This window comes from Mesocricetus auratus, unplaced genomic scaffold (assembly GCF_017639785.1).
Source record: "Mesocricetus auratus isolate SY011 unplaced genomic scaffold, BCM_Maur_2.0 Super-Scaffold_100024, whole genome shotgun sequence".
Classification (NCBI taxonomy): Eukaryota; Metazoa; Chordata; class Mammalia; order Rodentia; family Cricetidae; genus Mesocricetus; species Mesocricetus auratus.
This window is the reverse complement of record NW_024429205.1, coordinates 27358260-27385913: the sequence shown is the minus strand read 5'-3', so window position 1 is coordinate 27385913 and position 27654 is coordinate 27358260. Positions and strand designations below refer to the sequence as shown.

The following is a 27654-nucleotide window of genomic DNA, read 5'->3' as shown; positions in this document are numbered from 1 at the left end:
CTGCAGTAAATACCAGGTAATGATATTCGGGTGTCACAATGTTTCAAGGTGGTTTTGAAATCTGTTATGGGCGATAACTGGTGCACAGGAAAGGACAAGAAACCATCTTCACGATGTACAGTTGAGATGGCGAGGGCAGTCTTCTCCAGCATGTGGTGGGAAAATACTTGTTCCCTCAGAATGAGAAAGCAGGGGCCTGGATGGTAAATGACAATTCAGATGTCAAACTGAATGGTGCAGCTTTGGAGCTCTCACAATTTGAATCCATAGAAAGTGTATGAACTCAGAATAAGTTATGGCATCAAATTTTCACTTAGCCGTCTCTACTTTCAGTGTGAAGGTATGCAATTTGTGTTGAAAATTGCCTGTTGGTTTTTAGCACGGCAAAACATTAGCTATTATGGGGATGGAGGCTCGCATAAGTATTTTTATAATGTTATAATTTTATGGCAATTAATATGCATTTTATCATCCTGCTTCTTACCATATACACCTTTGTCTTCAAGCTCAGCATTTAGCCTAATTCAGTAAGCTAAAGCATATTCAGTAGTAACCAAAAATGAAAGATATTTGAAAAACTGACATCATGAAACACTTGATATTTTCATAAGAAAAATAATTTAGGGATACATGCCTCATTTATATTCCAAATATTCTGCTCAGATGAATGATTCTTTTCCATGGAAGAACTATGAATATTAAACCATTGCATGTGCTTTCTGTTCTATTCTCATTTTAAATAGCACCAATTATATCATTCTGCAAATCATTAAATCTTCTAAAATAAAATGTGCAGGTCTATCATGGTTATTTCAAGAAAATGCGATTTACTATAAGATCATGAAAAGGGGAATTTTTACTTCTAAGCTTGACCTGTATTGAAAAGTTATGAGAACAAAATGAGTAAATTTTGCTTATATAATTATAGCCACACCAGTCTTATTTTTTCTTGAAACATGTTCTTCTCCCTCCCAAGAGTTTCTACAGCATTTTGAGGGGTTTATAGTTGGTTTGTGAACATAAATATAGGTGATGATTGTCCATCTAATGTCACATTTCATAATTTCCTTCAGCAAAGTAGCCGAGAAATTGCAGCTTGATGAATGTTGCTCTATACCCAATTTTTTAAAATATTCCCAAAGGGAAGGGAAAATAGAGTGGAAGATAATGCAATGGATCGATTCCACTAAGCAACTGAATATAATATTATTTAATTGAAGTGACTTTAAAGCATTTGAAAAGCATGGAAATACATAAAATTTGTTCAGAGCCCTAGGAGACCCTCTCCATTGTTTCTTTTCCTAGTAGGATACAATTTGCCTTTCCGGATGCAGGCATTCCTCATTATGTAGCAGCTAAATGCCTTGAGACTGATTTAGGCCCAATTTTAAGGATAAACTGAAACTGACTAAACTAGGGATTGGGAAACATTCTCTGCAAAGGGCTGGAGTGAAAGGATTTTAGGCTTTGTGGAGCCATGTAATATCTGCCAGAACTAATCACGTCTAAACTTGTAGCAGCCCGGGAGAGTGTATCAACAGATGGGGGTACTTAACGTTCCTATAAAAGGTTTCAAAACTGAGCTGTGGGTATGATTTACCCTGTGACCCCTGCTTTAAATTCAACTCAAGTGTCACAGTGATTGGTTCAGATATTTGGTGAAGGCATTCTGGGTGGTACTCTCAGTGAGCAGGAACACAAAACAAAACAAACAAGCAAAAACCCAAGCCTTTTTTTTCCCAATTATTATGTGATACAGTATCCTGTATCTACCACACACACAAAACAAAACAGTGGCAGTACCCACCAGAAGGCAAGCAGGTGAAGAGACCTGCCTGCCAGCTACACCGCCACCATAGCCAACACTGGACGCTGTTCCCCTGGAGATCCATTTCGCCCCCAGAACTGCCTACCTCATCATCCTCCCTATGGTAACCCTTTCTCTGAAGCTCCAGGAGATTCCGTAGGCACAGTTACCGCCCATACCATTCTGAAGAACAGGAGAGAGACTGGCCTCCCAGCTGAGCTGCCCCAATCTCCAGACTCTAAGCCCTAGGGCATATCCAGTGCCCCAAACCTCCCACCCCTGCATCGGCAAGGCAGCTGGGGCCCTGCTCCAACTCCTGTGGAATTCCATTGTTCTGGTACAGTCCATATAAGTCAAGGAGCAGGTGAGTGACCAGGCAGCCAGCTGGACCTCTACTACCCAATAGATTCTGTTCCCCAAGACCCAGTATGCCACCCAACTCCACGCACCTCATCATCTTCTCTGTGGCCAGGCCTTCCCCATGACTCCAGCAGACACCATAATCCCATGAGCCCAGGATGGATGTAGGCACCCAAATTCCCACAAACCTCACCTGAGACATGCTACTGGACCTGAAGACCTTCTAGATTCCAGAACCCTTGACCATCTGAATCAACATCTAGACTTACAATCATCCAGATGCCTAAACACCAGTGTAAGAACACACTGAATAACAGAAAGAACCATATGACACTACTGTAACCCAGATATCCTACAGCAGCAAGACATGTACATTCCAAAATAGCTGAGGTGCAAAAAATGATCTTTTAAAAATTTCCCCCTTTTTTTAAAATTAGAAACAAGCTTATTTTACATATCAGTCTCAGTTCTCTCTCCCTTTCCTCCTCCCCTGCCTCCCACTGGTCCCATATTCCATCCCCTTTCTGCTCCCCAGGGAGGGTGAGGCCTTCCATGGGGGATCTTCAAAGTCTGTCATATCATTTGGAGCAGGGACTAGGCCCTCCTCTGTGTGTCTAGGTTGATGGAGTAACCCTCTATGTGGAATGGGCTCCAAATGTCCATTTGTATGCTAGGGATAAATACTGATCCACTACCAGAGGCCTCATAGATTACCCAGGCCTCCTAACTGGCACCCACATTCAGGGGATCTAGATGAGTCCTATGTTGGTTTCCCAGCTATCAGTCTGGTGTCTATTAATTCCCCCTTGTTCAGGTCAGCTATTTCTGTGGGTTTCTCCAGCCTGGTCTTGACCCCTTTGCTCATCACTCCTCCCTTTCTGCAACTGAGTTCCAGGAGTTCAGCTCAGTGTTTAGCTGTGGGTGTCTGCTTCTGCTTCTATGAGCTACTGGATGAAGAGCCTAGGATGGCATATAAGGGAGAGTGAGTTAGGAGAAAGAGGATGGGAGAGGAGGACATGAAGGAACAGAAAGATTGAGTCAGAGAAAGAACAGAGGAGAGCAAGAAAAGAGATACTATAATAGAGGGAGCCCTTATAGTTTTAAAGATAAATCTGGCACTAGGGAAATGTCCAGAAATCCACAAGGATGACCCTAATAAAGAATCTAAGCAATAGTGGAGAGGGTACATTAAATGCCCTTCCCCTGTAATGAGATTGATGACTACCTTATATGTAAAAAATATTCTTAAAAATAACTTTATAAAGAAGATAGAGGCCCTTAAAGAGGAAATGAAAAATTCCATTAAAGAAATCAAGGAAAATACAAACAAAAATGTTGGAAAAATCAACAAACCCTTTTAAGAATTCCAAGAAAGAAAAGAAAAAGCTATCAGACATGTGAAGGAAGTGATTCAGGACCTGAAAACTGAAACAGAGGCGATGAAGGAAACACAAGCCCAGGGAATGCTTGAAATTGAAAATGTAGGTAAGCAGATAGCACCTTCAGATGTAAGGATCACTGACAGAATACAAGAGATGGAAGAGAAAAATCTCAGACTTTGGAGATATAGTAGAGGAAAGGATTCATCAGTCAAAAAGAAAATGTTAAATCTAAAAGATTCTTGATACAAAACATCCAGGAAATCTGGGGCACCATGAAACAAATCAAACCAAAGAAAAATAGGATAGGAATCCCTGCTCAAAATCACAGAAAATATATTTAACAATATCCAGAAGAAAACTTAACCATCCCAAAGAAGGACATGATATAAAGGTAAAAGAAATTTACAGAATACCAAATAGAGTGAATAAACAAAATAAAACAGAAAACTCCCCTTGCCACATAATAATAAAAACACTAAACATACAGAATAAAGAGACAATATTAAGAGAAGCAAAGGGAAAAGGCCAGCTAACATTTAAAGGCAGACCTATCGGAATCACACCTGACTTCTCATGGAAACTCTAAAAGCCTGTACTGATGTCTTGCAGGCTCTAAGAGGCCATAGCTGCTAGCTCAGACTACTATATCCATCAAAAATTTCAATCACCGTAGATGGAGAAAAAAATATTTCAAGACAAAACCTAATTTAAACAATAGCTATCTACAAATCCAGCCCTACAGAAGGTACTAAAAGGAAAACTTAAACCCAAGGGAGTTAGCTGCATCCATGAAAATATAGGCAATAGATAAGTGAACCAGCAAAATCCAAAGGAGGGAAATACACACACACACACACACACACACACACACACACACACACACTCACACATACACACATACCACTACCATCATCACCACCACCAAAAACCAAAAAAATAACAGGAATTATCAATCATTGGTCATTAATATCCGTTAATATCAATGAACTCAATTCACCTATAAAAAGACACAGACACAGAATCCATCCTTGTGCTGCATGTGGGAAACACACCTCAACTTCAAAGACAAACATTATCTCAGAGTAAAGGGATGGACAAAGATTTTTCTAATCAAATGGCATATGAAGCAAGTTGGTATAGCTATCCTAGTATCCAACAAAATTGACTTCAAACTAAAATTAATCAAAAGAAATGAAGTAGGCTATTTCATATTCATCAAAGGAAAAATCCATCAAAATGAGGTCTCAATTTTGAATATTTATGTCTCAAATACAGCAAGGAAATAGTGTTTATATAGCAGCCAGGCAGGAAGAAGAGACTTGGGGAACCCTAAACCTGCCTAACTACAGGTTTGTGATTGGCTCAACTCCTCCCCAAACTTCATAATTACTGTCTTAGGACTGGGTCAAGCCTAAACTGAACAGAATGGCTGTCCTGAGTCTAGGGAATTCCAAGCCCTCTGGATGGTTGATTGGCTGCTCCCATGGAATGGTGGGAATTCCTAGTCTAGGGGAACTTCCAGCCTGAGGAGATTCCAAAACCAGGGGGGGGGGTGGGTTCAAGCCTCTTGGCCTGGGATTGGTCAGTTTTTCTATCTCAGGATTGGCTAGTTTTTAGTCAGGGATAGAGACGGCTGGGATTCCAGGGCCAAACTATGTTTCTTTCTGTAATTCTTTTTCGATTTTTGGCCTCAGTTCTTGGGCCTGGGAAAATTTCTTTTACATGTCTCAAATCTAGAGGCCAAGTGTGTTCCTTTGGTGCTAGTTTAAGAGTGAGGGTATTTTTCCCTGGCTGTAGGCTAAGGGATAAAGTGTCTCTTTCAGTGGCTCAGGTCCCAAATCCAGGGTGTGTTTATTTTACTGGGTGGAGGCTTGGAGCCAAGGTGTTCAGGGTCTGTGTAGGGGATGCAGATCAGGGATGTTCTGGGGTCTCAGCCTCTCAAAAATAGCTAAAATAATCCTGTATAATAAAGTAACTTCTGGATGTATCACTATCTCTGATTTTTAAGCTCCACTACAGAGATAATAGTAATAGAAACAGCATGGTATCGGCATAAGAACAGACAAATGGATCAATGTAATTGAATCAAAGACCCCTGATATAAATCCACACAGCTATTAATGCCTAATTTTTAACAAAGAAGACAAAATTATACAATGGAAAAAGAATCTTCAATAAATGGTGCTAGTATATCTTGATGTTCACATGCAGAAGAATGCAAAAAGATCTATATCTATTGTCCTGCATAAAAATTCAAATCCAAGTGGATCTAAGACCTCAAAGTAAGTCCAGATACACTGAACTGGATAGAAGAGAAAGTGGGAAGTAGCTTTGAAAGCTTTTGTACAGGAAACAACTTCCTGAATAGAATACCAGTAGCATAGACACAGAGATTGACAATTAATAAATGGGACTTCATGAGACTGAACTGCTTCTGTAAGGCAAAGGACACTGTCAATAAGATATAGCAGCTGCATTCAGAATGGGAGAAGATCTTCAACAACCCCACATCTGACAATGGGCTCATCTTCAAAATACACAAAGAACTCAAGAAACTATACATAAAATTACCAAATAATCCAATTAAAAATGGGGTACAGATCTAATGGTGTGCAGAAAATTCTTAACAGAACAATCTCAAGTTGCAGAAAGACATCCTTAGTCATCAGGGAAATGCAACTCAAAACAACTCTGAGATAACATTTTATACCTGCCAGAATGGCTAAGATCTAAAACACCAATGACAACTTATTCTAGAGAGGATGAGGAGCAAGGGGAACACTCTTCCACTAATTGTGGGAGTGCAAACTTGGAAATCAGTATGGTAGTTTCAGAAAATTGGAAATCAATCTATCTTAAGACCAACTGCTGAGTTCTTGCTTTGGGCTGGGTTCAGATCCTGAGACAGGAAAGGAGCATGGGTGTGAAGAAATGAATTGGTAGACTACCTGATTAGTTTCACACAAGTGGCTGGTCCCAAGTAGCTTGAGTGCCTTTATTCTTACTGACAAAATAAGCATGGTTTTCCACACCACCCTCCAACATTAACCTCTGTCAAAAACAATATGTTTTCCCCCAACTTTTACATCAAAACATCTTTTAAACCAAAAACATTTACCATCTTGCTAGCTTGGCCAAACATCGAGCCAGGTACATCCTATCTTTACAAAACTAAAAGGTGATAAACATAGGTACATATTTTCAAGAACAGCAATACTGCTGCAAACTTAACAAAGCATTTTTACAGAAATGGGAGTGAATTGTCCGATCCTGTCTGCACAGCTTCCAGGGTGTAGAGTGACAGCAGGCATCCCCAGCTAAGAGACCTGAGAAACATCAGCTACCCAAGAATTTTAGGGGAAAATATTTGAGAAAAAAAGGATTTCCTGAAATGAACACAGCTGTCCCATGCATGATTGACAAAGAGACACTAAAAACCACCAAGAGAATCATCAATATTGTGAGAGAGAAGAGAGGATGCAGGTCTTGTGGTCCAAGCAGCATTCTGCACCTGTCTCTGAAGTTCACTGGTTGTTGCCAAGTGAGATTGTTCCCATGGGTTTTGCCTCATCTGGAGACCTGTGGGACAAGTACTTATGTACCAGAAACAAGACCTCAAGGCTCCCAGCACTCAGCTATACCAATCTTGGTCATATTCCCAAAGGATGCTCAATCATACCATAAGGACACTTGTTCAACTATGTTCATAACAGTGTTATTCATAATAGCCAGAACCTGGAAACAATCTATATGTCCCTCCACTGAATGGTGGATTAAGAAAATGTGGTACGTTTACACAATGGAGTGCTACTCAGCTGTTAAAAACAATGACGTCAAGAAACTTGAAGGCAACTGGATGAAACCAAAAAAAAATTTACTGAGTAAGAAAACCCAGACCCTGAAAGACAAACATGGTATGTACTCACTCATGAATGGATATTAGGTGTAAAAGACAACCTTGCTACAATCCTTAGACCTAGAGAGGCTAGGTAGCAAGGAGGGCCCCAAAGGGAATGGGGGCACATGGGTTTTTCTAGAAAGGGGAAATAGAGGAGATCTCCTGGGTAAACTGAAGACAGGTTTGGGGCAGTATAGAGGGGGAAAGTAATGTAAGAGATGATTGATGGTAGGGCATTTTGGGATCAGGTACAAACCTGGTGCCAGGGAAATTCCCATGAATTTACAAGAATGACCTCAGTTAAGACTCCTGGAAATAGTTGATAAGTTTCATGAACTGTCCATTCTCTGTAATCAGAATGATGACTACCCTAATTGTCATTAGATAGCCTTGGTCCAGTAAGTCATGGAAGCAGATGCAGGGATCCACAGCCAAGCATTGTGGTGAGCTCCAGAAATCCTAGTGAAGAGAGGGAGCAAGAGGGTCAAGATCATCATTACAAGGGAACCCACAACTAACATGTGCTCAAAAGAGCTCACAGACACTGGGCTGACAGCTAAGGAACCCACATGGAACCCACTTCTGGCTCTACATATGTGTGTCAATTGTATAGCTTTGTCTACTTGTGGAACTCCTAGCAGTAGGAGCAGGGGCTATCCCTAATGCTTTGGCAGGATTTGGAGAACATATTCCTCATACTGGGTTGCCTTACAAGGGAAGGAGCTTAGTCCTACCTCAACTTGATGCACCATGCTTTGTTGACACCCATGGGAGATGTGCCATTTTCTGAACAGAAACAGAAGAAGAGTGGGTGGGGGAACAAGGAGGAAGTGGAGGAGGGTATGGGAGGAGAGGAGGGAGGGAAATCTTCAGTAGGTCTGTAAAATAAACTGAAATAATAAAAAGGAAAAAAAGACAACAGTTGCTATTGGCAGCTAAGTTATGCTATTTTTTTGCAGTATTATTAATCTATATTATAAATTCCTGTACTTTCTATCTGATTAATGGAGATTCTCCATTTTTCTAGCAGTTTGCTTCTGATATCTAAAAGCTAAAATCTCATGGTAAAGTCAGGTAGACATTGATCTTTTCACACAGACTATTTAGCCATGGTGTTTGATCTGTGCTTTCTCTCCCACTCATTTTAAGAGGAGTGTTGGCGCCGGGCAGTGGTGGCGCACGCCTTTAATCCCAGCACTCGGGAGGCAGAGGCAGGCGGATCTCTGTGGGTTCGAGGCCGGGCTGGACCGATAGCCTCCGAAACAATACAGAGAAACCCTGTCTCGAAAAAAACAAACAAAAAAAAAAGAGGAGTGTTGTCTGCCTGTGAAGACCCATCACAGACACTTCTCTCCAGACTGGAGGCGGGGAAAACACCCATATGTTTGTTGCAGCTGACTATTCCCTTTCTGAAAACTTTTGAGATGTATTCACCCAATTTTATATCAGGTTATTTATTGGTCATTGATGCTTTGATTTTTTAAAAAGGTTTTTGCATACTGGAGAAACTAATAGTTCTCCAGTTTATTATTTGATGTTCAGGTGGAAACTATTTTCTCCAACTTATTTGATTTTTGAGTTGAAACTATTTTCTCCAGTCTATTATTTAATTTTTTAATTTTGCTTACATGATTTTTACTTTACAGAATTTTAGCATGGTCCTCATCAATCTTTTCTATTGATCCTGAATTCTGAATACTACCCTAACTTGTGGAAACCTGGGTATGCAAGAAAAAGAGGGGTAGAGTCCAAGAATGAAATACCAAGAACTGAAGATTTGCTCTAACCATGCCTGAAAGTTTGTCTTATTTCTAATGTTCTCATTTAAACATCTTATTGGTTTTTTTTCCAATGAGTGAATTGTATGAAGCATGCAACTGAAAGACCCTAACTATGACATAGATACATGTTTATTGAGTGAAATAACGGGAATGCTACCAAAAGAATTGCAAATGTCACAGAGGCCCAGAGATGAGTGAATCATAATTGGGGAAAAGTTTTATTATTTGATGTCATTGAAGTAAATCTTCTAGGTTAGAATTTTTCATAGCAGAGAGTGAGATAAGAACCAGCATGACATGATGTCCACAGATGGAAGATTCTGGGTTCAATTTGTGGATAGTGAGATACTGCAGTGTGATAGAGCCACAGGGTTTCCAAGAAAGAACAGTGGGGGACTGTATGGCGTCGGTGTAAAGAATCTTAGTATTGGCTCACAGCTGAAAGCTGGAAGGTGTAGAAGAGGGCCTGGCAATGCAGCTGACATTTCCAACATCCTCAGAAATGTCACAGTGTTTGCCATTCAGTGAAGTGATGCTAACAGTTAGTGAGGTGAATTGAGTTAGGATCAGAGACGTGCCCGCCCTGTGATAAAGCTACTTAGCACACAGGCACATTCCTGGGAAAGCAAGGAAATGGAAACAGGCATCAAATATCTGCTGTGGTCCTTCGAGGGAGCATATTAATGTAATTAATCATAAAGAGTATTGAAGGCATGGTTGTAAAGAGTTCACTAGACCCAAGATAAATTATAAAGGGATGTTTATTGGGGAACATTTATGCAGCAAAATACAAAGAACAGCAGAGCACTTCTCTGTCCTTCCTACAGGATTGGCTGACCCAAGAGGAAAAAAAGCACCCAAACAGAAGCCACGCCCCTGAAGCCACATCTAAAGGGATGTGGCTACCGTTACATGTTCACAGACAAGATGGCTACATAGTATTGATGAACCACTGGGGATGGTGGGCTTAACAAATCTACCAAGCCTGAATAGTAACAGAATATTACTAAAATTATTTTGATCATGGCAGGTCAGTTAACTGTGGGTCTTTTTTCAGCAAGGTACTGTATTCAAATTTAGGAGTAGAACTCATCTAATTACACATTGAAGAAAATTCCTACTATTCTCATCATCTTATCTCTATTCCTTCGCAATAGAGTACGTGGCCTTTCTTTTATATAGGATCAAACAAACATGTAAAACAAATAATAATTTTAAGGGGCAAGAAATTGTTAGTCAGTCTCATATACCCCCGGGCCTCTATTTGGCCTCATGTGGCAGTACCTACCCAAGGGGTAGTGGTTTTCACCAAGGTCCTTTAAAAACTAGAGATGTTGAACAAATCCATACAAGAATAAATGAATTACAGTGATTCAGTATTGCACACCTGCTGTGTGCCCACAGTGTCATCTTACTAAGTGTGGCAGACTCCAAGAAAGACAAAGTTGAGTCCAGGAGTTGTGAATGTTCTGTTTTTCTGCCTGCTATTGACCAGGATGCCTTAATTCTATCCCACTCTTTTCAATCTTCTGCAGTTTGTTACTTCTTAGATTGTTAGCACCTGGCTATGATCACTAAAATTGTCATGACACAAAATTCTGGGGTTAATTCTCTATTTTTACTTGTCTTGATTAGCTAATAATTAAATATTTTCCTAGAAAACTACCCTTAATAAGCAACTATACTACATTAATTATCTATTCTTTGGATTTTATAGAACAATACTATTCACCCTTATGTGCATAATGCAATTATTCAAGGAGTTTAAAGTGTTCCTCAGGCCAACCCCCCTTCTTAGAAATTCTTATTTAATTAGTTGGAATTGAACCTGAACATGGGTTTATTTTTTAAAGTTCCCCTTGATGGTTCTAAATACTAGTCATGGTTCTGAGACCACTCTGTACTCTCAAGAGAGCTCAGTGAGCCTCTCTGAGAAGACTGTGTCTAAGGGATGATTTTACACAATCCTATGGCTCACAGTGCTATTTGCTAGGTCCTGGTTTCTGTAATAGGTTTCTTTTATGGGGAAATGCTGGGTGAACTTGGATGATGTATTAGTTACTCCCCACATTATTGTAATAAAATATATAGCAAGAAGCAACATAAAGAATGGATGTTTTATTATTGCTTTTCAGTTTGAGGGAATAAATTACAGTTAGGAAGAAAGTTACAGAATCACAAAACAGCTTAGCAAGAGCAGATAGGAAGGAGAGTGGCCTAAGAACTCAAAAGGCCTACATCTAATGATGCACAACCTTCTAGACCAGTTGAGCTCAGTATGTTCAAATAGATGAGTCTATGGGAGATGCCTTACTTTCAAATCACAACTGGTGGCATATTGGAGAAGTGAAATCACTGGCCAGTTTCCTTGTATTTCCTATCTGCTCCATGAAACACTTCCTTGGGACCCACAGCCAAAAGGGACAATACACTATGATTGTCCCTTTGTTGAGGATAGTGTATTTTATGGAACATACAGATGGATGATGCAATGTAAAGTAACTTTTGTGGAAATTACACCAAGCTTTGGATTTGATGGTAACAATCTCCTTTGGATTCAAAAGGCTATATGTTTTGAGGGTGCAGCTATTTTCCATGTTTGCTCTTTTTAAAAACTAGTCACATGAAAATTAAGGCTGCTGATGAAAACCATGTAGAGGACAACATCCCTTTCTGGCATACAGTCTCCTCTTTCATGTTGTTCAGTTTCTTGCTTCTTCCTGTCTGCCATCATTTGCTTGTAATTCTGTGCCCAGGAATTAACAATAGTTAGTAATAGGCTTTCCCTCATTTGCCTGGATTACCTTCCATTTCTTATTGTTCCATAAATATAAATTGTCACCCTGCTAGCATCTTCAGTGGTGATTATAAAAAGAAAACCAAGTTGCTACGTTTATAATCTCCTGTGATGCCTTACATGATTGATAAAACTCAACTGGTCCAACATCTTAGTTATCCTTTGTCTGACTTTGATTCCAATCTCTTACTTGAACACAGGTCTTAATAACAAATAAATTGATAACACTCTTATAAGAACCACAGAATGCAAGACTTACTGTTTTGAGTACTTAAACCGTTAATGTCGCCATGTGCTAGATAATCCATCACAGTGCAGAAGTGTGTAATGAAGTGATATAGTGATACATATTATCATGAAACAGAATACCTGTCCTTATTACCATCTATAAGAGAAACAGTTTGGATTATTACAAATCTCAACTGTTTTTCCAAATTCTATATTTCTGTTTGTATGCATTTTAGTAAAACCTATCTTTTTGTTTGAACATATAGGCTTTTGATTTAATTTGTGATTTTCATCATACATTTTATGTTTTCTCTTTTCTGCAATGCATGTTTTCTTTATAAAGTGATTCCTAGTAATTTCACTTAAAGTAAGACTCAGTTGTCACTGGACTTTTCCTAGAGGTTCACTAAGTATAGGAACTCTCAGGATCAACAGTGTCTGCTGAGAAAATCCCCATCAAGGGATCACTTTAGCTTGAGCCTGATGTATCCATAGTGGATTATGTGTGGGGAGTTGATGTTGTCTGAGGATGGTAATCTGGGTGACAATATTTAGCCCTTGCAGGGCTGTGGTGGCACCCGCCTTTATTCCCAGCACTTGGCAGGTGGATCTCTGTGAGTTTGAGACCAGCCTGGTCTACAAGAGCTAGTTCCAGGACAGCCTCCAAAGCCACAGAGAAACCCTGTCTTGAAAAAAATAAAAACAAAACAAAACAAAACAAAAAGAAGACAGTATTTAGTCCTCACCATTAGGTGTTTCCATGGAAGTCCCTAGAAAGGATTCATTTCCACATTAGGAACTCCAGCTGGGTTGTAGAGCTTAGTGTAAGCATTAGAGAGATGGAGTTCAGGGCTGTGCAGTCTAGGAGATAAAGAGGGAAGTCTGAGCAGATTCTCACACTCCTGTTGTCACATTCTTATTGCCCTTTCCACTTTTCTCCATATCCAACCTGCTTCATATTGTTTACTGCCTGCATTGTTTGTTCCACTAACAGATAATCAATACACACTCCTAGGCCCACCTGAAGTTCATGGAGGATAAATATAATAAGGATGAACCTAAGGTCTGGAAACACTTAGACATGTCTATTTTCCAACTGAATCTCACAGCCAGTATGTGTGAACAGGTTGCAACCAAGTCCCCATTTAATTCATCTACATCTATCTGTCTGTCTGTCTATCTATCTATCTATCTATCTATCTATCTATCTATCTATCTATCTATCGTGTATCCTTGTATCGATCTGCACATCCACACACACACACACACACACACACACACACACACACACACAGTTTCACAGTGCTGGGAATGGAATTCAGGGCCTCTAGTATAATTGGGAAGAAGTCTAGCACTGACTACATCCACAACCCTCTGTTTTGTTGCTCTGATTAAATTCCATTTGGTACTAGGTTTCTACTACTTCAGTGCTTCTAGGTTCTAAGAATATCAGTTCTTCATGGCTGAGTTTTTCATTGTGTGAGTGTGTGTGTGTGTGTGTGTGTGTGTATGTGTGTTTCTCTCTCTGTGTGTCATACTACCAGTGAATGGGAACACACAGAGGACTCTGCCTTGATATTTGCTCAGACCAGTGTGGTAAAGATTCTGTATGCTGGCTGGGTGCTCTGTTCTTGTCATTTCATGTAGTTTTACAATCAAATAACCTACACTTCCTCAAACTCTAAGAAAAACGAGAACAAACTTCATTTTAAGCAGAACATTTTTCCTAGTATAAACAACAGTTATGATTATAACAGCCTTCTTTGTGAGAAATAATCACTTATTAATAACCTGTCTTCAGATCTGCACTATGATTAAATGCCTTTTGAGAGCATCCTGCCATATTGTCATTCACAGGGTATAAGAATCATGATAGAGAATTTATTCTGCTGAATTGGAGTAAGGGCTAGCCAAAAAAGAAAACCTTTTACTTCAAATATTTCAGAGCCAAGCCTACCCATTTCCTATTAAGCCTGTGCTAACTTTAGAAATACAAAGTTTGTTAATAGAGGGAGCCATGATAGGTTTAAAGAGAAATCTGGAACTAGGGAAATGTCCAGGGATCCACAAGGATAACCCAACTAAGAATCTAAGCAATGTTGGAGAGGCTGCCTTAAATGCCCTTCCCCCCTACCTTAAATGCCACCTAGAGCCTTCACCCAGTGTCTGATGGAAGCAGAGGTAGAGATACACAGCTAAATACTTTGGGAGTCCATTCCCTATGGAGGGATGCTCTCTCAGCCTAGATACATGGGGTACAGCCTAGACCTTGCCCCAAATGATACGACAGACTTTGATGACACTCCATGGAAGGTCTCACCCTCCTTGGGGAGTGGATGGGGGTATCTTGGTGGGGAATAGGAAGATAGGAGGGAAAAGAAACTGAGATTGGTATATAAAATAAGATTGTTTTTAATTTAAATAAAAATTATAAAAAAGGATATACAAAGGTTGGATATTCTAAGAACATTAGTGGACACTCAATATTTTTAACATTTGTTTATTTGTTAATTTATATAATTTATGTATTTATTTTTCTCCCTCCATGTGTATGTATGTATATTTGTATGTATGTATGTATGTATGTATGTGTGTGTGTGTGTGTGGGTGTATGTGGATGTATGTGTGTGTGTATGTGTATTCATCCATATAGGTGTGTGTAGACTTCAGAGACCAGCTTTTGAGAGTTTCTCTCTTTCTAAGGGGTAAATCCATGGATCAAACTCAGGTTAACAAGTTTGGTGGCAAGTACCTTTACCAGCCGAGCCTTCTTTTTAACCTTCAATAACAAAGAACATTTTATAGTAAGTGCTAAAGCGCACTCTTAGGTATAGAACCAAACTAAGAAAATTTGCTGGGTATTCTTAAAGACAAAACATCAAATCAATAAACTATGTAAGTGACATCAATTGTAGTGTGCCCAGCTAGTTAGTAGTTGGTGTATTCACAAGTATGCTTCTACATGTCATCTTATTTGCTCCTCTCATCTACCTCAATGCATGGATAGAGAAAATTTTATTTTGCCTCTAGTTATGGTGGCCATGAGGACAAATGACCTGTATATCACTACATGGCTCAAAGGAGAGGGATTGGAACGAAGTTGCAAACTGTTGTCCTGAAAGTCTTGTGTAGATTCTGTGATGTAATTTAAGGAAGTTTTGAGGATTGAACACCAAATACTCTACAGTGAAAATAAGTGGTCTTCACACTCCACATATACACACATACACACAATAGAAAAGAATCACAACAGATAAGAACACAATTGGAAGTTAACACTGAGTCAATCCCAAAGGCCTATCTCTGTGACTCCAAAACCAAGACATAGAAAAGTGAGAGATGGCTTCTTGTTTGGCATGAGGCCAGAAGGAAGAAACTATTCCTGATGATCAGGCAGGAGGCTTTAAATATGAGGAGACCCTCCTGATTTTTTCTTTCTCTCTTTTTTCTCTTTGGTTTGTTTGTCATTTGACAGTAGGAGAGATAAGACTAAGTGCTTTGCACCTGTTAGAGAAGAGCACTGCCAATGAGCTGAAACCCTCTGGAATCTTATCATTTAATAAGTATAGTCACCAAACTTCCAGAGGAAGGCTCATATGACTACAGTGTCACTGAGATGTCACATGATGCTGTAATTCGCAAAAGAAGACTTGAGGCCCATGGGGGACGTTTAGGTGAAGTTTTGGCAACTGTGGTGGGTGAGGGCCAGAGGGAGCAGTGGCCAGAGACCTTTAGAAGTTTCTTTCCCTTAGATTTTAGCAGCAAAGGGTGGCAGTCAGAGCAACAAACCTGGCTTGATGCCAGGCTGTGTAAGAGTACAATTCAAAAGTGGTTTTCACATTTTAAACAGTTACACAAAAATAAAAGAAGAATAACATTTTGTGACAGAGGAATATTCCACAAATCTCTTATCTCAGCCTCTAGCATTTTGGATCATTTGTAAAGGAAAGCTTTTCTTTGAGAGAAGCCTTCCTGCCAGCCTGGTTCTAGTGCCGCATCAATCCCAAATAACACACAGGAGGCTATATTAATTATGAAACTGTTGGCCTTGCTTGTTTCTTACTGGCTAGCTCTGACTTAAGTAATTCCCCCATAATTGTTACTCTAAGTATTTCTCTTACCGGAGAATAGTTCCGGGCTTCCTACCCCATGGCGTTACACCTTGACTCTCTGTATTTCTCCTACCCAGAGTCCTCCTGGACTCCTAGTCCCACCTATCTAACTTCCCTGTAGGCCCAACAGAGCTTTGTTGAGAAATAACAGGACTTCCCCAACAATCATTGTCATGCCCATTTGTTTATGTATTTTCTGTGGTCATTTCCAGACTGTGAAGACAAAGATGAATCATGATAAGGGGTCTCAATAGCCTAAAATATCTACTTTCTGGACTTTCACAGAAAATGTTTACTGATCACTAATATCTGGACTCTTTGTTTTCAATTGTTGATCTACACTACTAAGTATTGTTCCAAAGGCTATGGTCTTCTAAGGTCTACACTGCCATTATCTGTTCTGATCTTATAGACAGGGAAAAGGGATACGGTTCTAGATGCAAAGTTGGAATAGTGAAGTGAAGGAGAGATGGGATTTAAAAGGCATTAAAGCTATCCTGATACTGAAGGTGGACATATAAAATAATTGTTCAACTCAGAATCAAATCATGAGATCAACTATCTATCTGTCTTAAATGGGCTATTTTCTGCAGTATTACTCCATTTTCCCAGGGAAAAACACTGTTATCAGCTGCAATTTGAATTCTTACCCCATACTGGGATCATATTTGAAATGGAGCTTAGGAGAGGTAATTAATCTTTTCATAAGACTGCTATTCTCACCATAAGGCTCCCATGTGATTTGTTCCTTTATAAGACCAGGTAGCTGGGAGTTTGATTTTCCTCTCTACCATCTGAGGATATAGCAAGAAGGCAGTCCTCCAAATGACAGCGAGTCCTCAAGCATGATGCTTGGGGTCAAAAGGCTTTGGGAAAGGAAAAGTGGAATACAGCAGGGGAAGGGGAGATTTTTTTGTCTTTAAAAAGGAAGAGAACAACAACATGCTTAGGGCCACCTCTGAGAGATTCAGTTTTCTTGTTCCAATTAAGTGATCAGAGTTTATCAGTGAGTCTTCCACTTATCCTGTTGTTGAATTAATGAACCTGAAGAGACTAGAATCCCCGGGTTCCACCCATGAACATCTAATTACAAACTTGTATGACAAGTTTACTGATCTCCTCTATCATAAGTCATTAGGAGAGTAACATTTAAATCAGGGAAAAAATGGGTTTCCATGTAATTTGTATAGTTTTTTCTTCTTTTATTTTAGAAACAATCTTATTTTTCATATTATTGGCCCCATTCCCTTGCCCTCCAAACCTCCCATATCTCCAACCAACCCTTTTTTTTTGGTTTTACGAGATAGGGTTTCTCTGTATTGTTTTGGAGGCTGTCGGTCCAGCCTGGCCTCGAACTCACAGAGATCCGCCTGCCTCTGCCTCCCAAGTGCTGGAATTAAAGGCATGCACCACCACCGCCCGGCCCAACCGACCCTTTCTAAAGTACCTGCTGTACTAGAAATTTTCCTCATACTTAATACTTTCAGACATACTTAATACTATTTTTTAAAACATAATTGTTTTACCTTGTTAATGACAGGAGATGTTTTGAGTGAATGTAGGATCATTGTTTTATAATTGACTTGATATTTGTTTTTTTTTTACTTTCAAGTTTTCATGCATATGATTTTATTTATTTTAGGGTTTCTCATGATATTTTCTTAGTTGGCTTCAATATTTCCTGAAAATTTTGGTTACTTGTGTTTATCTTTAATTGACTTCAATTTCAAAGTTACTTAGAGCTGTGGAATGTGCTTATTTCTTCCCATCAACCTTGCTTGGTCTTTGGTTATTGTTGACTAATTTGTTGTAGCTTTGCCTTCTTCTGTCTCGGTCAGTGTTCCTTTGCTGTGAAGAGGGCCACACTTATAAAAGAAGTCATTTAACTGGGGGCTTGCTTACTGTTTCAGAGTTAGTTCATTATCATCAGGGTGAAGTGTGGTGCTGGAGGAGTAGGTGAGAGACCTATTATCTTTATCCATAGGCAGAGGGAGGAAGGGAGAGAGAGAGAGAGAGAGAATGAGAGAGAGTGAATGAAAGAGAGAGAATGAGACAGACAGACAGACAGACATACAGACAGACTCTGGGCTTGTCATGCACTTTTGAATCCTAGAAGCCCAAAGCCCACCTAGTGATACACTTCTTTCTACAAGACCATTCCTCCTAAATTTCCTAATCTTTCTAATCCTATTAGAGTGTTCTTCTCCCTGGTGACTAAACCTTCAACTATGTGAACCAATGGAGGCCATTCTTATTCAAACTACTACAGTATTTATAGGCAGTATGCAGTGTGTGCCCTTGGCATCTCCCAACTGATAGCATTCACTTCAGCTTCCTCTGTGTCTGACATGGCTGCTTTGACTCTTGAAGCTGCATTCTCCCTTCCTTTATTTTATTTTTTTTCCTATTTTAAGTTATCTGCTCAAATTGCACTTCAAAAAATTAAAATAATTATTTTGGGTTGTTCATGTAGGTTTTTTCTCTGTCATTTTATAATTAAGAATTTTTTTAATATACAGAGTTACTTATTATCTGTGCTAGGGTTTCCTTTGATGTGAAGAGACACCATAACCATAACCCATAACCATGGCAACTCTTATAAAGGAAAAACATTTAATTTTGGCTGGTTTGCAGTTTCAGAGGTTTAGTCCATTATCATCTTGGTGTACAGGCAGACATGATGTTGGAGATTGAGCTGAGAGTCCTGCAGCTTGATCTGCAGGCAACAGGAAGTGAACTGAGACATGGCTTGAGCATACATGAGACCACAAAGCTTGTCTCCACAGTGACATGCTTCCTCTAACATGGCCCAACCTACAACAACCAGTCCCTGCCAGCTAATGAGGGCAAATTATATTCAAGCTACCACACTTATTATTCAATATCATACATTTGTATCTTTTCCTGCAAGTTTTTGAAGATTCCCCACTGTTTCAAGTAACCTGCTTCTGATATCCAAAGGTTAAAACCTCATGATCTAAAGTCATACAGACATCGATTTTTACATCAAGCCCTGTTGTCACAGACCATTTAACCCTGGTTTTGGATTTGTGCTTCCCTCAGGCCCTTCTCATTAGAAGAGGAATGTTATCTTCCAGTGAAGACCCATGGAGAGTTTATTCTATAGACCTGAGGTGAGAAAAATGCCCATGTCTTTGAGGTACCTGAATATCATTTTCTGTTAATCTTTATGAGCTTTTCCTTATTTTTATAACAGATTATTGATCTGTTCTGTTTTGATTGCAGACTGTAGATATAAGCTAAAACTATTATTTCCAGTTTATTATTTGTTTTTTTTAATTTGGTTTACATGACATTTTTTTCCCAAAATGTTAATGCACTTCTCATTAATTTTTTTCTGTAGATTCTGAATCAGATGAGGTGAATAAATGTCATATTTCCTATACACTACATATACAAGTTTTACTATTTATTGAGGTAAGCCTGACTTATCCAGTTACATTTTGGATTGGGTTTTCTAATTCTACTGTGTCTTCTAAATTTACTGATAGGCTCCAAAAAGAAATACCTTGATTTGTCCATCACAGATACTATCTTACATGTATCACTACCAACTCATAAATGTTTCTGTCAATGTGTTCATACAATATTTGCTATGATTCAGTTTGGTGATTCCCTTATTCAATTTATTTCTTCCTCAAGGTGTCTTCCATTCAATGTTGACATGATTATATTGATTTTTAGCACTTCTTTGCTCTCTGACACATGAAAAAATCTAAACTCACTGTGCTTAGATTGGAAGCTAGCCATACCTCAGATAAGTTATAGCTGTATTTACAGAGAAAAAAATTTAAAGACTAATGGATGCTTCTCCTTTTTTGTGGTTTTATGAGACAGGGTTTCTCTGTATTGTTTTGGAGGCTGTTGGTCCAGCCCGGCCTCGAACTCAAAGAGATCTGCCTGCCTCTGCCTCCCGAGTGCTGGGAATGCTTCTCCTTTATAACATAGTCAATATATGTGTATACACTTATGACTATATATGCTCAATATATGTGGATACAATATGATTTTATATATATGTTCAATGTATGTGTATACAATGTATGTGTATTAAATATATATGTGTATACAATTATGACTATATATATGTTCAATATATGAGTGTACAATATATGACCACAATTATGTGTATATTTATTGTTCATATAAATGTGCAAATGCACACATATGAATGGAAATGCCTGCATATTTATAGTATTCTTAAATATTCAGATCCATCCACTAGAGTAGTAACAGCTTAGATTCTTACAAGTAATATGTGACATAGTATATTTACCTACATGTTTTCCAATGAAATTTACCCTAAAATTTTACAGTTGTACTAGACAAACAGATTTAACCCTTACCTTGATTTAATTTTATAAGGGAAAATAAACCTTTATTAATAGTTCAGTATGGCACCCAAGCCCTTAATGAAACATAAAGAAATCATTGTTATTAGTGTGACAGCCTAACGCACTTTGTTTTCCAATATTATATAAAATCTATGAATAATGTTAATGCTAGTCTCAAGTGGGTTTAACATGAATTCATTCATGAGAAAGCAGCTTAAAAATTTTTTACCTATTCTTCAAGGTAACTTGCTGGGGCTTCTACAAAGAAATCAGTATCTTAAAAAAATCACAAACACAATGATATATGACTTCTAATTAACAGAGGTTAAAATAATGTGACACCGTGTTTTTAAAAATTGTGAAATACATCTTAGAACCACTGTAGACATGCAGAATCAAGCTCTAGATGATAATGCTAATTTTCTTGTATAGAACAATGCTTTTATTTTTAAGATGCATGGTGAAATATTTAAGGATGAAATACATTGCTGCTACGACTGAATCTGACTTCCACATTGTTCAGAGATAGCCCAATTATTTCAAAGGAGATGTAGAGAACAAATGTGGCAAAATGCTAACAGGTATTGAGTATAACAGAGTATCTTCATGTGTTCACTGTACCAGTCATTCAATTTTACTGTGTTTCAGAGTTTTTATTATATGATTTAAAGAATAAAAAGATAAACACAGGTTGATATAATGAAGATCTCTGATTCAATGCATTGGTCCAAACCATTTACTGACACCCATGGGAAATGCTCAGTGGAGGATGGCATATTAGGATCCTTCAAGTACAGTCACTCTTCCCTGTCTATAGGTTATACACTGTGGTTCCTAAAGAGCCAATTTATAAAGACTATAGGCTTATGTTTGCTCTTGGTTTTGGTGGGTCTATGGTTGATCTGCCTTGGTACTTTTATACCTGTGGCAAGGCAGAACATTGTGGCAGTGGTGGGTGATTCTACAAAAGCACTCACTTTGTAGAAAGGATAGAAGATAGAAGAGGTCGACTATTACATTCTACAATTCTCCTCTAGGCATAGCTTCAATGACCACTGATTTCCACTAGACTTTGCCTCTTAAATGCTCTATGACTTCTAAGAGTGCTTCAGCAGTTTTATGATGTGAATATTTGAGGCATATCAAACAACTAAGGATAGTGTATATATAGACATTTTTACTTGTTATATTTCCTAATCACTGCAACATAGCAAACATACAGTAATTATATTGTATTTAGTGTAATCTGGTGATAAGTTAAAATACATGAAAGGATTATGTAGTTTCTGGAAAATTATAATAATTTATGGATGTTCAACACCTATGGATTACAGTATAGTAACATCCTAAAGGAGCAAAAGATTAGCTTGTATATGATTTACCATGACTGAGATGACTTGAACAAAGATCTAAGGAGGCTTAGAAGGCAAAGTATTTGTTCTGATCTGCATACTCATTTCTGATGATGTCCAGTTGTTATTTAGTCTGAATCACAGTTTTCTCTCATCAATTCTATTAAGCATTATAACCTAAGTCACTGCTTAGAAGAGTGACTCTCTCACAGGCATCCCTTGGGCACAAACAGCAGATTTCTTCATCCACCATACACAACTGTTTATTTTCTTTTTAGTTCTGTGGCCTCTCTTCTTCCAGTTCACTTTTTAAATTTATTTAATTTTCATTTCTAATTTTGCCTCAATAGAACTATCAAATTATTTTTAACTTTTTAAGAACTTATATAGAACTTTTTCCCATTTTCAAACTTCAACAAATTTTGGCTAAAATGTCAGGGAAGAGACTGATGGAGCTTACATAATCATTTAAATATATCTAGTAATAAAAACATCAAAAGTAAATGGCCTATGAAAGTTATAAGTTAGATCTAAAAAGCACTGGCATCCTAAATTCTTTGCCAACTTAAATGGTGCAATATGGGTACCATTCATTGCAAAGACAACTATAAAGACAAAATATAAACATATAGGCTATTTCCCAGGCTGCTATTGATGAAAAAGTTCAAGGAGTACACCCTCCATGCGCACACACACACACACACACAAAGCGCGCGCACACACACACACACACATGCACACATACACACACTATCTCCTTTTAGGTCATTGCTAGAAGAACCTAGGAACAACAAGGCATTTGGCTATATACCATCCTGTATGGAGTAAGGACTTAAAAATTATGGGAAAAGGATTTTTAAGAAGTTAAATGACCCACTTTGGACTTCAAAATAGTGGGACAGGACATAGAATAAAAAAATACAACATCAGTTTGTGTCCCATACAAAATACAACAAATGTAACTAAACCTTAAAATAAGCATGATGAGCTTGTTATTTTTATTTGAAAGAAAACATTTTACTGCTGGGATGGGAAATGGATGACATGTTTGTGTGTGGTCAACTGTTATATGTAGATGTCACTGCGTAATTTCTCCAAAGATTCTTGGTATTTAATTTGACCTATAATATATTAAAAACAGATTTAATGTTTGATTGCACTGATTTAAAGATCTAGTGAGTTCTTTTCTATGCTTATGAAGATGAAACTCCATTTGGTCAATTTCCTGTTTAATCTTCTTTAAACTTATTTTCATAGACTGTTAAAAAACAAAGACAAACAAAAACAAACGAAAAGCAGTGATACAAATATTTTATTCTTCTTATATACAACTAAACATGTTTTTTTTCACTGTATTATATATGATTTAATCCAGTAAAGCAGAGGTACAGCATGTAAGAAGACAAGCTGTAGGTAGACCATTTCAGGAGCATTTGGTGGTGGAAGGTGTAACTGGGGGATCTCCACAAAGCAGAAAGATGAACCCAGAGTTTATTCAATAAGTGTTCACATATGGACAATGTACATGCCATTATTTCAAGATGTGGTCTAGGTACACATCAGGGATCATCCTCATGAAACACTGTTTGTGAGACATTTAGATGGAGTTGCTTTTATATATCTCTGCAATGTTCAAATTTCTTTGCTTTGGTATTTTTTTCTGGTGGGGGTAGAGTGGGTTTTTAACTTCTAGTTGATGGCTTCCTAAGGGTGTGTAAATGCCTGCAGAAACTGCCTCCCGATGTGAAATCTACCTAAACTTATTTAGTGCTTCAGGAAAATAAGATTTGGAAAGTGATCTTTGACTAAGAAAAGAGAGATTGCTAAGAAACTAGATAAGGGATTCTCTAAAATACAGGGAAGGCTGCTGTGTGAGATCCTGCTGTGTTGTAGGGAATTTTTTTTAAATCAGGAACTCTTGCCTTCAAATCCTAGACCTCTTCCTTACTGACAATGTTGTTTTGATCACTTTGAGCCTCATGTCCTCCTCTCCTTTCTGAAGTCTCAAGGTAGTCACAAGGGTTACATGCAGTAGTGTTCATAGCAGGCATCTGACCCTTGCTGACTTCTCGCTTCTCACTAGTGGGTAAACTACGAACCAACTACACCATAATGTTTCCCTTAAAAATTTCCCTTAATAATGGAATAAAAGCACAACGAATTCTTTCCATGTTGCCGCTCCCTCTGTTTATCCTTGTGTGTAATATTTCTCCAAGATGTTTATAATTTATCTGCCCCTCTGGGATCTTTAATAAAACTATATGCCCAGGAAGAACCCAATAAGCAGTTATTTGAAAAAAAATTCCATCAACATTTCATTTCTACCTTACTTGGCTCCTAAAGGACTCTGAAGCATATCAATATCACTGAGAAGTTTCATCTGTATATATTGAATTACCAATTCGAATTGATAACGTGTCAACTGTGAAAATATCACCCCTAATGACTTTATTAAATAAGCAAACGCCATGCATGTAGTTCGATGTTTAAAAGAAATGGAGCATAAAAACTTCCCTTATAAATAGGCTTCTGTTCCTCCACTGATTCAGCCATTTCCATTCTCAGTGTGCTGTTCAGGTTACAGTTGTGATGCTCAGATCATCAGTCACTCTGGGTTATTTGTATTTTCTCTTAAGATCACTGTAGACTTGCTTGTTCTTTAAAAGCATCATTCTCTTTTTCTAATATGTTCATATCACTAATTTCCAATTATTTTACCATTTTGAACCCTTTGGGTGGCCCTATACCTTGCTAGAATATTAAAGAGGAACATTGTTATTTATGCTGAATAAAAAAAGTCTCTGGTTTCCAAGTGTGGAAGCAAAATGACTGGAATCTGTTTCTTTGACATTTGCTAAGTAGCTTCTATCAAAAACCAGAGCACCTCCAGGAGGGTAAAGCCATCAAGGGTCACTCCTTAAATCAGTGGGTCAATATGCTGTGTTTCCATTATAGGGCATGATCTCCATCTCTGTAACTTGAGTGGAGTGACCCTAACAAGGGAAAAACAAACATTTGCATTGGGTTAATTTTGACATGTTGATGGAAGTTCATTGTGAGTGCTCAAGGCACTCATATTTGATCTTGAGGTTTTCACACTCTCAAAGCTTTTGTTTCTCAACACTTTATTGATACAACTACTTAAAACAATATCAAAGACAACAAGCTTAAAAAGACTTGTCCTTAAATCTTAATTTGGTGTTGGTGATTGGACGCAACCTGTATTTGTTGATATTTAGCAAGAGAGTTATTTTGGAAGAAGGAGAATTTAAGGGTTTTCTAATGAGTTGGTATAGCTAACTGAGGAGTTGAGAATAGCAAGACAGAAGTATTGGGGAGAAAGTGTTCAAATCTGCTTTGGAATCAATAAGAGGAGATTAATAATAGACAAATGTACACAAAAGCTAACACTAGGAAAGCTTGTACAAGGTGAGTGCATCTCTTGCCAAGGCCAGGCAGGTAGCACTGTTGCCTCAGGACTGGGTGGTCAGCACTACCTCAGTCTGCAAACTGTTTATTTGCAACATTTGTATCTCATATACTTTTCCATATTTGAGAAACTGGCTTAAATTTCAATAGCAAAACAGATGCACAAGATCATGGATAAAAATAAGTTTTTATTGTTTCATAAGGAAAAGTCATTAAGCAAGAAGGAGGAAACTATTATCTGAAGTTATTATGAATATTAATTTGAATTGTGATGAAATGCACGAACCTCTTTACAGTATTCCAAAATACAAACACATATAATGTCCTTAAATTTACATCCAAGACCAGAACAGAGTCATTTTTATTTTTATTTTGGATAAAAGACTGGGGGGAAAGGCTAAATCATAGCTTTGGGGAGACAATTTCACTACATGATATGATATGTAAATAGCTTTCTAGCAAAATGATTGGAAACATGGATAAGCTCTTCAGCATTATGAAAAATGAAAACTGGCTTTTTTGCTTTTATAGTAATATATATATATATATTTAAATGTATTCTTTGGATCAGCAGCTTGTTTCATGTAGGAAGAGTAGATAATGGGAGTGTGCTACCGTGGCCCAGATCTACAGATGGAACCACTGGTAATTCTTAGGTGTGTCCACTTCGGCAACACGTTTAGGATACCCTTCCCCCCAGGAGTAATCTCAAGGGGGTGTTTAAAGTCACTTTACTTTAAGTAGTATTATAAAATGACTTAAGACAACAAAAGGAAATTTGAAAACACAAAGAGCATGGAAGGTGAGAAAGCTGGGGAAACTTGAAGTGTTCGGTCCCCCTTTCCTGGGTTTCATTTATAATGTGTGTGGGGGTGTTTTGCCTTCATTTAAGTACATGTATCACGTGCATGCCTGCTGCCCTCAGGTGGCAGGGCAAGATGACAGCTCTCCTGGAACTGGAGATACAGACGGCTGTGAGCAGCCATGTGGTTGCTGAGACTCTCAAGCAGGTCCTCTGTAAGAATAAGTGCTCTTAACCACACCCGGCCAACTCTCTGTCTCCAAAGTACTTGCTTTTAAGATTAGAACTTTTTTTTCTAGCAATGTTAAGACTATGTTTTAAATGTTCACGTGTTCAAGTCAAATGTAAGCCAGAATGATATTTTTCCTTGTTACTCTCTTGATATGTAAATCTCATTTTCAGATATTAGAAGAAACCCATTCTCTAGCATTTCCTTATTAACTTGGACATTTAGGTTTCATGGCCATAGATCTAATACATGGGTAAATAGAGGCATGTGTAAAGCTTTGTTTACACTTTGAAACACATCTTCAGTTGTAGTCTCTAAGTAGACTACCTGAGTCAAAGTGAATGATACCTTATTTCAGAAGCACACACTTCATCTCAGGAGGCTGCTAGGGTTTGGCCTGTATCAGTCCTAAGCTACAGGGGCCATCTATTCTGGACTGATGTCTTTGGACTGAACAGCCCCTGGGTTCGACTCTGAGTGGGGGAGTGTGGATCAGGGAAGTCCTAGCTACCCCACAGCATTAAGAACGAGACAAAGACATCTTGTCATATCAGGAGGGCTCTCAGGCAATACTGGAGACCAGGGTATTTATTCAAGTATCCTTTTAAATAGCTTTCCAAAAGTGAGGGTACTAGCAGAAGACATCTATTATCATGTATATAGGGCTGACTAGGAAATACTTCCTTTAACCCTAGAGATGGTCCTAGAACACACAAGCCCTCAGACATTCCTTAATAGCACATCTCAGCAGTCTTCAGACACTGGTGTCCAGGCACATCCCACTAGTCCTCATGAAGGGTGTGGGGCCTAAGTCTATTGTCACACAAACTAGAAGCCATTCTCCACTGTGGCCAGGCTATCCAGAGGTAACCAGCCTACATCTAAAAGACGATAGGAGAATCGAACTCCTGGAATTGAGCTGAGGCCTATACCTGAAATACCATATTCGGCTCCCGACAGAGGCAACTGCATCAGTCTTCAGTGTTTTCTCTGTGTGTGTGTGTCTGTCTATACCTCTCCGTTCTCTTTAGTCTCATGGATAGTTCTTGTTATGTTATCTTTAGTTCTCTCTCACTCTGTTCATTCTATTATCTGTACCAAACCCCATTCATGTGCAGGATT

The 27654-nt window shown here is 38.4% G+C and overlaps 1 long non-coding RNA gene across 3 annotated transcripts in view; it reads left to right on the top strand.

The window, feature by feature from the left end:
- The first annotated feature begins 1987 nt into the window (after nucleotides 1-1987).
- The window catches only part of LOC121133866, a 68919-nt gene continuing 43252 nt past the window's right edge, over nucleotides 1988-27654 (top strand). For all 3 annotated transcript variants that reach the window (XR_005870885.1, XR_005870883.1, XR_005870884.1), the window contains exons 1-3: nucleotides 1988-2171; nucleotides 19429-19499; nucleotides 19730-19803. This is a non-coding gene — a long non-coding RNA (uncharacterized LOC121133866). The remainder of the gene's footprint in view (nucleotides 2172-19428; nucleotides 19500-19729; nucleotides 19804-27654) is intronic.